The following is a 10,693-nucleotide window of genomic DNA, read 5'->3' as shown; positions in this document are numbered from 1 at the left end:
TAAGGCTAAGAAGACAACCATCTGTCACCACTAATCTTCTTGTGATCACTCATTTTAAATGTCAATATAGCTGATCACATCATATCGGTGTTAGCTTTAAGCTGTAGTAATCTTTATCCCATCAGATGACCTTGTGATCACAAAATACTGATTTGACCAAGCAGCAGTGAAGGAGTTTGACGGGCTGACCCGGCTGTGTCTGTTCCAGTCCTTACAGATGTTGGTTGTGATGCACAATTGTCATTCACCCTCTTAAACAGGATGAAGTGGTAGTGTTGACAGAGATCTTTAACAAAACCTTAAAGATCCTAGTAGGGAATTAGGGAGGCCAAAGTGTTGAGCAAATAAGTCCCTTCATCCAGTGCTGTCAATGATGTGTTGCCATGGCTGGAGGCATTATGTTTTCGGGTTGTCCCAACGTACGCACGTCTTACAGTACATCCATCCGATTCTTGTGACAAGATATCTCAAGAACACACAAATGAACACTTGGACTCAAGGATGAAATAATGAAGCTATGACATTTTATATCCAAAATGTGTAATATTTTTTGTAATATTGTTTATTGATATTAATATTATTTTGAGTCTTTACTTTCACTATTTATAAAAACAAAACACGATACAAGTATTAAGCCTAATAACCAAAATGATTCTCTCCACAATCTATGAGAAAAAGCCTCAGTTCATGAGGAAAGAGAGGAGCAGAACTACTGAGCACAGGTGTTGCTGCGCCTAGGTTCCTTACTGCGAGGGTATCCGCCCCCTCCCCAGAGGAAATTTGGGAAGAGAAAGCATCGGTTCATGTCTTCATTCCTCTGAACTTTCACCTGTGTTTTTCAGAAACCTGAACGGCACCGAACCGAAAATCATTTGTTACTGAGGTACTTAACGTGTTGAGACCCGTAACAAAAACATCAAAGGTCAACTTTACTGTGACCATTATACAGTGCCATGGCGCAGATACCGCTACTTGACTGGTGGGTGGAGGCATACAACCGCAAGGCAGGAATTTCCTAGTTTTGTATATAATTAGCTTTTTTTAAGCAATTATTTGACTTTCAAGTTACATATTTCAATATTTTGTGGTTCACAAGTTCAGTGCTAAACCTTGAATAAAAAAAAAAGGTTTAGATTTAAGGAAGTGCAGTTACTTTATTTTTTAAAAGGCGATAAATGGCCCAAAAAAAATAACAACAAAAAACTTAACACTCTGGGCTTGAGTACCACACTCTGCAACTGGATATTGGACTTCCTCACAAATTGATTCCAGAGAGTTTGAATTGTCAGTCATACCTCCTCTATGTTAGTGCTCAACACTGGAGCCCCCCAGGGCTGTGTGTTCAGCCCCCTCCTGTACACACTGTACACTCATGACTGCACTCGCGGACATCAAGAGACATTTTTTGTGAATTATGCAGACAACACCACCATCATTGGCTGCATCACAAACAATGATGAGAGTTCATATGGGTAGGAAATCAACGATCTTGCAGAGTGGTGCACAGAGAACAATCTACTGCTCAATGTCAGCAAAACCAAGGAGCTGATGGTCCATTTTGGAAAAAAGGAGGCAAAGACACACCCTGGTCTACATCAGTGTAGCTGAGGTGGAGCAGGTGAACAGTTTTATGTTCCTGGTGATCAACATCACTGAGGTCATCGCACATCAGCACCCTGGTAAAAAAAAAAAGAGCACAGAAAAGTCCCTACTTCTTAAGAAGGCTACATTTTGTGGCCAAATTCTTGTAAACGTTTACAGATTAGCAATAAAAATCATCCTGACTGGAAACATCACAAACTGGCCCAGTCTAACCATGGGCAGTACAGTCCCCAGAGCCTTGCAGGTTAACAGTTTTCTTCCAAAAAAAAAACAAAGAACAGAGAGCCAAGTCAGACATCGCTTCCTATCTAGCCCCTGTTTCACTGGCTTGTTGAACTCAACAGAATCTCTCATTCAGCATTTCTAATTGAAAAAATGAAGGGTGTTACTGTGCTTACTTTTCATATTTTAGGACATATCAAGCAATCAAATATCTAGAATAACTTGTCAATGTCTGTTTCTGCAAACCATGGATATGTTTAGTTGTAGGCACGAAAAAAAAAGTGGTTAGGATAAGGAAAAGAATGTTTCGGCTTGCCTGATTCTGCGCCACAAACACAGCTGGAAAATGTCCCGGCGTCTTGTTCAAAACATGCAGTGGTTTCACAGTTACATGTTGTAACACCATCTCGAACGGTGATCTTTGTCTTGGCAGCCGTCTCGCCTAGTGTTACTCCACCTCCATCCCCTCTACCTCCTGGTAGTGGTGTTTGTTAAAGATATAATATGATGATATAATATCATGGTTATTACCTCACAAGTAGGCATACAACACTATGTTTTTAGTAATGTTCATAAACAATTCCCTATATTTGGCTAGACTGTGCAGCGGGGGAAGGCGTTCCTCTTTAGATTACAACACATATTCAATATTCTTATTGGGTCCTGCTGTATTTGCTGTATTCTCGTTACTTTCAATCCACAAGAGAGGTCTCTCTTTCTCAACTGTGCGCTGTGAGGGGCTGGTCAGCTCTCTCAGCCTGCACACACACATACATGGACCTGCTCTGATGACAATGAGATCTAAATTCCGGTGAAACTTCTCTAAGTTGCTGCTAACATTTAGTATCAACATGTGCCCTTCCTCAAAGAACAAAATACCTTCATGTAAAACATTAGCCAGATCAACAAGTATAGTAAAAAATAGTTAAGAATGTGTTGTAAAAAGTATTTCACAAAGTTTCTCCTAACTGAACAACACATAAAATTGAGTGATATTTTAAGGGAATCTAGGGACTTTCTCCACAGGAGTCAAAGAAGTAGCCTTTATTGGTTATTATTTACTGTATTCGTAAAATTTGACATGTTTACAGTTGTTTATGTCGAGTACAATAATGCAGCAACAAACTGACACATTTTACAAGGACAGAAATAACTGAATGTGTTGCATTTAATGGCAAATTTACGGGAAAACTCAAATAAATTAGAATTTTTTTCAAGTTTCCCTTCACACAACAACTCTTAAAATCACATGACCTATAGGGAGTCCGGGGATATTGTGGTAGTAGTTTATGTTTGGGAACACTTAATGAATAAAAGTAACCATTAGTCCGGTGATTGTTCAGCTAAATATGGTGAGTTCATACATTCAGTCCAAAATGGTTGTTCAGAAATTCACAGTTCCAGTTTCCAAGCACTCAGAGCATCCTGTGAATGGGACATATTTTTTGTCATAATTAAAAGTCCAAATAGAAAATTAAATTAGTAAAATAAATACAATATTTAATAATATTAATAATTATTATTTTCATAATAATAGCTTGGATTTATATAGCGCCTTTTCATAAGACCCAAGGACGCTTTACACAGTAGGATAAAAAAAGACAAACAATCAAAAAGACGAACAGACAAGTAACAAGATGAGTGTCTGCCAGGTGACAGTTAATAGTGGTTGTAGGCTGTAGTGAACAGGTGGTGTTTGAGGAGTTTTTTAGATATGTTCAGGGATGAAGCGTTATGGATGTCAGTGGGGGAGAGCATTCCAGAGGGTCAGGGCTGCATCACTGAAAGATATGTCTCCAAAGGTACGGGGTCTGGTATTGGAAATTGAGAGCAGGCCAGTCTCTGAGGACCGGCAGTTCCGGGATTGGGGTGTATAGGTGAAGAAGGTCGGAGAGGTACTGGGGGGCGATGGCATTTGTAGGTGAGCAGGAGGATTTTGTAGTTGATACGGAACTTAACTGGGAGCCAGTAAAGGTGGAGGAGGGTTGGGGTGATGTGCTGCCAGGGCTTGGTGCGGGTGAGAACCCTGGCGGCTGAGTTTTGGACATACTGGAGCCTGTCCAGGGCTTTGCTGGGTACCCCAGACAGGACTCCATTGCAGTAGTCCAAATGGGAGGTTATGAAAGCATGAGGGTTTCTGCCAGAGTCGGGGAGTGATGGCCAGAGTCTGGAGATGTTTTTCAGATGAGGGAAGCTGGATTTGGTGATGGATTTTATATGAGACTGGAAAGAGAGGGCGGAGTCCAGGATGACGGCAAGGTTGCGGACCTTAGAGGATGGGCAGATGGAGCACCCATCTACATTAACATCAATATATAATCAGATCATAAATGAACTTGAAAAGAAAAAGTAAATTGAAAAACAAACTTAAAATGTAAAATGATTATCTGAAAATGTAGACTAAGGTGTGTAAATAAAAAAAATGTTAATTTCAACAAAATCTTAAATGGAAATGCTCAAACTGAAAGTATTCAGCAATCAGATGAAATTGTAAATTCCAATGAAAATAAGACCAAGGAAACTCAAAATGAGGAATGGTTAAGCTTAAATGGAAATTCAATATTAATTCATTTCAATTCAAATTAAATAAAGGGGAATTGATCAGTAGATCTCAGCAGTATATATTTGTTAGGCTACAGCTGTCATCATAATGAGTAAAATCTAATCTGTGAATGCAACTTATGAATGTAATAAAAAGTGGATTCATTCAAGTTATTGCAAGCTGACAGGAAAATTCAGAGATCTTTTGTATGTGAGCATTTCATATCCAGGAATTCAAATTGTAGACTCTACCTTTGAGTACCCCAGTAATGAATTGGCCACATTTTCGCATCTTGACAAGACACAGTCCAGCCATACACTGCTTCTGACCTAGTTGTGTTTCCTTTCTTTAGCTTTTTCCAAGGTTGGCTGTGTTTTCCCCCTTTTCAATGTCTCCTTGAACAGCAAAGACAGAACCAAATATATTCCCATGGATGGAGTGTGAGCGGGGACACAACCACTGTTGCCACAAAACGCGTGCTGCAGTGGTATCAATATGCAGTCAGGCAAGCTGCCCCCTAGTACAGCCCTCCAGGCCAGATTGAGCTCTCAGCCTCTTCGTTGACAACTGGCTTGGAGATTACCTGTTTGATATGTAAACCCCAGTGAACACAGACTGTGGCTGCAGCCCACTATAATCAAGCAAAACACGTCACTGGGGATTCAGATGGACATTATGATGATGATGATAGGGGAGGGCACCTGTGGGCAAGTTTTGTTTTAAGTACCTAAAGACAATATTATCCAACCAGTGTTGTGCAGCAATTTTAATCAATTGCTGCACTTGAATTGTTAACTATTGTTGTCATCCAGGGCTAATGTATGCTCAACACAAAATCAAATTCAAAATCCCATAGACAATTGTAATCATGGAAATAACTAATGATCTAGCCTTGTACATAACCGTCCTCAACAGTATAATGTGTAGTTCACTCCCTATATTCAAGTTAGGAATATTAGGACACACAATACATACTTTCTGCAGCTAGGTGACAAAGTTCTGCTCTGATCCGAATGGTTTACCGACAAGAGGAGCGCTCAGAGATTACTTTTTAACTTTTGGGATTAAAGAGTGGATTTATGTTCACTCCCATTTATCAACCAGACTGCTGCAGCAATCCACGGAGGAAACCTCCATTGTCGAGTGTGTACTGTGTTGACTGCTAACTGGAGAGGAAAATGGAGAACGACAAGAAAATGAGGAGAGAGAATCAGACTCTCTGGTGAATTTTGAGTTCAGTAAGGTTGACCTGAATGTAAACAGACTGACACACACATCCTTGGCGCGTGGCATTTCATGCTAGATTATGGATAATGTAAAGTAAACTAATCTGGCTGTTTGGGGCAAATAAACTCTTGCACATGCAACACAATTAAATGATGCTGTCTTATTCGCATACTTCCTCCCTTGCTCACTGATTCTATTCTGGAACTTATAGTGACAGGTGACCAAATGAAACGCACTGTTACCTTGAATGAAACTTGTGGATTTCTCTGGTTTGAACATTTGGGTAATTTAAGTACACAACTCAACAAACAAGACTAAGTCAAAACCTAGTCCGTCAACTACAACAGGGTCTGGTCAAGGTACGTAAATGTGGCCAATTCATTAATGGGGTTTTTCAGTGGTTGAATTTCTGGATAAGAAATGCTCATGTGCAAAGAACCAGCAGAATATTCCATTGTCAGCTTGTGGTAACTTGGGAATGAGTTGAGTTTTTATTACATTAACAAGTTGATTAACTATTGCTGAGATCTACTGATCGTTCCCCTTTGATTTAATTAAATAATAACACATTTCCATTTAAGCTTAAATATTCTCAATTTTGAGTTTCACGTTTTATGTTTCCCTTGTCTTATTTCCATTGCCATTTAAAGTTTCATATTCACAAATGCTTTCAGTTTGAGCATTTTCATTTAAGCTTCTGCATTTTTTCATTTACTCGCTTTAGCCTATATCTCCAGATTATCATATCATCTTGAATTTTAATTATGATTGAAAATATCTTCCATTCAGTTGCTGCTCTGAACGCTCAGAAACTGGAACTGTGAATTTCTGAAACACCATTTCTGAATGAATGTGTGAACACACAATAGGGGAGACGGGCGTAAGATGAGCCCCTTTTTGCATTTTAATTACTTTTTATGAAAATAAAAAACATAGTTACTATATATAACTCAGGTATTTGTGTACCCATGGAAATTAAAACAAGTTATGCCATGGTCTGAGTGAATACTAGATTCTGATTGGCTTTAAGGTGTGAATTAACTTTTCATATAGGGACACCTCTGGAACTTCTCAAGTAGTCCCAGTGAAAGTGCCTGTTTACTGTTCTAAATGAATGTGCTATAACCTGTGTCTAAAATGAGTGGGATTGGCATCAGCTGGCTGCAGACAACTCAGCCAAGACAAAATGTAATTAAAAAGAAAACTGAGCATCTTATATACAACACAAAGTGTAGTCCTTCAGTGCACCACCTTCTGAACACCACAGGCTGGTGCTTGTAACACACAAGCTGCCACAAGAAGCCTACACTCAGGGCTGTAGTAAATTAAAAAGTGGATAACCTACATGCCCGCTGGCTGAACTGACGATAACAAGTAATGGTCAACTCATTAATAGGTGAGTAACACTGTTTGATTTTAAAAAGCTGGGTAAACTGACTTTATGTGCATTTACTCCCCACTACAGCTACTACACTGTCCCTCTGAGCCAATTGTATCAAGCAATCCTCCCACGTCCTATTCGCTATTTAACGCACTCTTTCAAGCTGCAGCCAGAGGTTTTTTTTTTTTTTTTTTTTTTTTTTGGGGGGGGGGGGACATCGTTGTGACATGGCTGGTTAACTAGTTTGCATTGTTGTTTAACATGCTGTGAAATTATATTTACTGTTTGTCGACCGTACACAATGTTATTTACTTTGAATATTGCTAGCATAATGTTAGCTATCAGGCTAACAGTTGAGATGAAAGGTTCAATGAGCTGAGTGGACTAGTGTATCTCCTGTTGCCAAGTTTTTAAGGCTTGTCCTAATTATTGGAGTAGTGAATAATGTTTCCATTACTTAAGAAACTGATGGGATTGTAATGACTGTTTCAGCTATTAGTCAAACTCTCGGGTGTTGCCAGGGAAATAAAGTTACTGCTTGTGAAAAACTCTTTATACCGCTCGCAAAACACATGAAAATATTAAAAATTGTCTTAATATTTTTTTTCTCTGGCAAGTGACCATGGTATAAGTGGGATAAAGCTCTCAAAGGTTGCAATCAACAATAATTTGTTTATTTTCCCAGAATAATGTGAATGTTGGTATAAGAATGATTCCTGGCTGGAGATTCAGCTTCAAATTATGTTAAATACTTGCAAATTCAAATACAATTAATATTTCAAATAATAATAAGCTGAAGATATTTCAATCGCAGAACTATTTAGCAAATTATATCAAATGTTCCTCATCATATTTAAACTTCATAGTCCAAATGAAAAAGATTACACACTACTTACAGTGAGGGATCCTCAAAGGCACATGGCAAACTCAGGTGAGCACCAACACACACTCAGTCTGGTGAAAGTTTGGAGACAAAGAGGAGGAAGGCCTCATCCAGGCCTCTATTTATAAAGTGGGAGGAACAGTGGGAGGTGCTTGCACCACTATTCCACTTGGTCTCCTTGTCATGAGCCACTGACATGAAGGGGAACAAACCTACAGTTTCTAACACAGCTTGTTAAACATGCAAATTTAACATACTCAGTAAAAATTAAACTGTGTGTGTGTGTGTAAGAATTAATGTATGTCTCAATGTGTTTTTGTGTACAAATATGTGTAACACAACATTATAAGACTTGTGTGCCTGTTTATATTGAGTGTGTGTGTTTGATGAGCCATTGTCTCAACTTGCCCCAACATCACTGGCACATTTTACCCCACAACCTCCATTTTGACAAAACTGTTTCACACAGTGGCTCAGATCCACAATTAAGTTTATGATTTTGTTTTGTAGTTTACGCTGACTTAAATTAACATGTAATAATGTCCAAAACATATTTATGAACATTGTCCGCATTGGCAAATTATGTTTTTGGGCTCTCTTAATCTGTCTCTGTTAGCAGCAGATGTTTGTGAATGCGCTGTTTCAACTGAGTATTGAACTAGCAACTGAATATCCCTAGACTCCCTTACAGATGGTGTGATTTTAAGAATTGTTGCGTTGGGAGAAACTTAAACTCTGCAAAACAGCTACAGCAAATTACAAATGATTTGAGCCTTCACAGGTGGTCACTCAAGATGCATGTCAAGACAAAGCCATATATTTGTGATCGGATCACTCAGAGCGCATGTTGATACCGAATGTTAGCAGCCTCTTAGTGAAGTTTAACCAGACTTGAGAGCTCATTGTCATCAGATCAGGTGCATGTCTCACTCAGCCCTGGACAAACGCATTTGAAGGGGCTGGCCCTGCTGCTGCAGTCCCGCCCAAAACAAACAAAACATAAAAAAAAAAAAACAATACTCTCTTCCTCTCTTTTCTGACCCCTCAATCACCTCTGACACACAAGCATGTGCAAGCAAGATGAACATAAATGACTGACACATGGTGCACCTTTACAGTGTATGTGTTTATGCATGTGTATGTGGACAAGACAATCATCAACTGGCAGAAGCCACGTCTTCCTGATAAACCACCTCTCTCTCTCGTACCCTCTCCCTTTCTCTCTTACCCTCTCCCTTTTCTCTTTCTTGCCCCCCCCCCCCTCCTCCACAACAGAGTCTGTGCCTTCATTTGCATGGTGCAATTGGTTCTCGAGGCAGTGTGTTGTGACCAGACAAGTGTAGCATTACGGGGGGAACAAGTTACCATGGGGGAAGGTTAATACAGACAATAAGGGAGGCAGATAATGGGAATTGGGTTCCTGTTTTTCAAACCTCTTATCAGGCCCAGCGCGAGAAATCAGGCCCCTGCTTTGAATAAATAGGTGGGGGGTATTTAAAGGGCCAGCTCTGTCAAGAGAGCTGCTGTCATGTCCCTACACGACCACGGTTTGTTCTGTGACATTTCCACAGATGGGGGGTGGAGGGAGCAGTGGGTGATGGTGGTATGGTAGCATGGTGTGATTAAGCCTGCCCTGACAAAACTCCATTGTACTGCCTCATCCCCTGGTGTTCATTTATGTGTGTTCAGAAATGTGCACATACATTTCCTTTTTTTCCCCCTCTTTATCCATTGAACCAAGACATAAAAAGTGAGACTAGACAAGACATAACTAGGTACACTCGGTGACATGACAGGACTAACACATTGAGGAAAGACAAACAAACACTGATTACAGACAACGGAAGCAGCAAAAACAATAAATATTGGGATATTGGCACTACATATTATAGACAAACTTTATGACAGTGTGTGTGTCTGTGTGTGTCTGTGTTTTGGGGAGTAATGAGGGAAAGTGGTTAAGGAGCAGCTGGAAGGGAAATAGACAAGAGTGACATAAACTATAGTAAGTCCAAGACAAGAAAATACTAAGTTGAATTTGCCTGGCAAGGAGGTGAAATGTCATTCTTTTGTTTTTTCTTTCCCCTTTCCCCTTTTTTTCTTTCCCACTTCTTTCCCCTCCTAAAAGAACAATAATGATCATTGAGTCATTATGTAGTGACATGGATATGTCTTCGTCCCATTGTGCAATGGGGAGGATATTCTTTGGTCCATGTTAATGAGTTTGTGCAGCTTGGAAGGAGATTTATATATAATATTAGTTTTTGTAAACTTAATTATTTCTTCTGTTAGTGTGGATGTTTGAATGATTTCTTGTTTTAGGTTGATCTTATGTGTCATGACCGATTTTGGTTGTAGATATTGAAAAAATATATTTTTGGTTGGTTCATCAGTTCTGTGAAGGGCATGAAAGCTTAGATTTGGATTTGTGTGATTCCTTTGTCTTTTCAGGTGGTAAAATTCAATGATTTATGGTTTTGTTAGAAGGCTGGGTTATTCCATAGTGGTGTGTATTTACAGGATGTGTTAAGTGGATGATTTTGTGACACCAAGCTGTCAGAACTGTGGCTATGGTAATATTCTTGAAACAGTTGTGGCCTATTATAAAGTTATCACGAAATGGTAGGGTCGATAGATCTAATTCTTTGATTGATGTCTAACCAGGGATGGTATTGTTCAGTGGGATGAATCTATTTTGTTAGAAATTGTGATCTATTGGCCAGTAAAAAGTTATAGAAGTTTGGTGCATCAATATCTCCCAGGTTTTTTGGTTTTTGTAATGTTGTCAATTTGATCCTTGTTTTTTTTTATTTTTCCAGTAAAAGAGTCTGGGGAA

General features: G+C 39.3%; 1 long non-coding RNA gene across 1 annotated transcript; it reads right to left on the bottom strand.

Annotated features, from left to right (window-relative positions):
• Positions 1-574: 574 nt before the first annotated feature.
• LOC311256139 lies at positions 575-7,938 on the bottom strand. Its single transcript, XR_014622448.1, has 3 exons — positions 7,871-7,938; positions 2,141-2,299; positions 575-1,676 (listed from the first exon to the last, which is right to left on the bottom strand). It is a non-coding gene; the product is annotated as an uncharacterized lncRNA (long non-coding RNA).
• Positions 7,939-10,693: the final 2,755 nt, after the last annotated feature.

This window comes from Pagrus pagrus, assembly GCF_965226575.1.
Source record: "Pagrus pagrus genome assembly, chromosome: 4".
NCBI classification, from domain to species: Eukaryota; Metazoa; Chordata; class Actinopteri; order Spariformes; family Sparidae; genus Pagrus; species Pagrus pagrus.
This window is presented reverse-complemented; position numbering and strand designations above follow the sequence as displayed.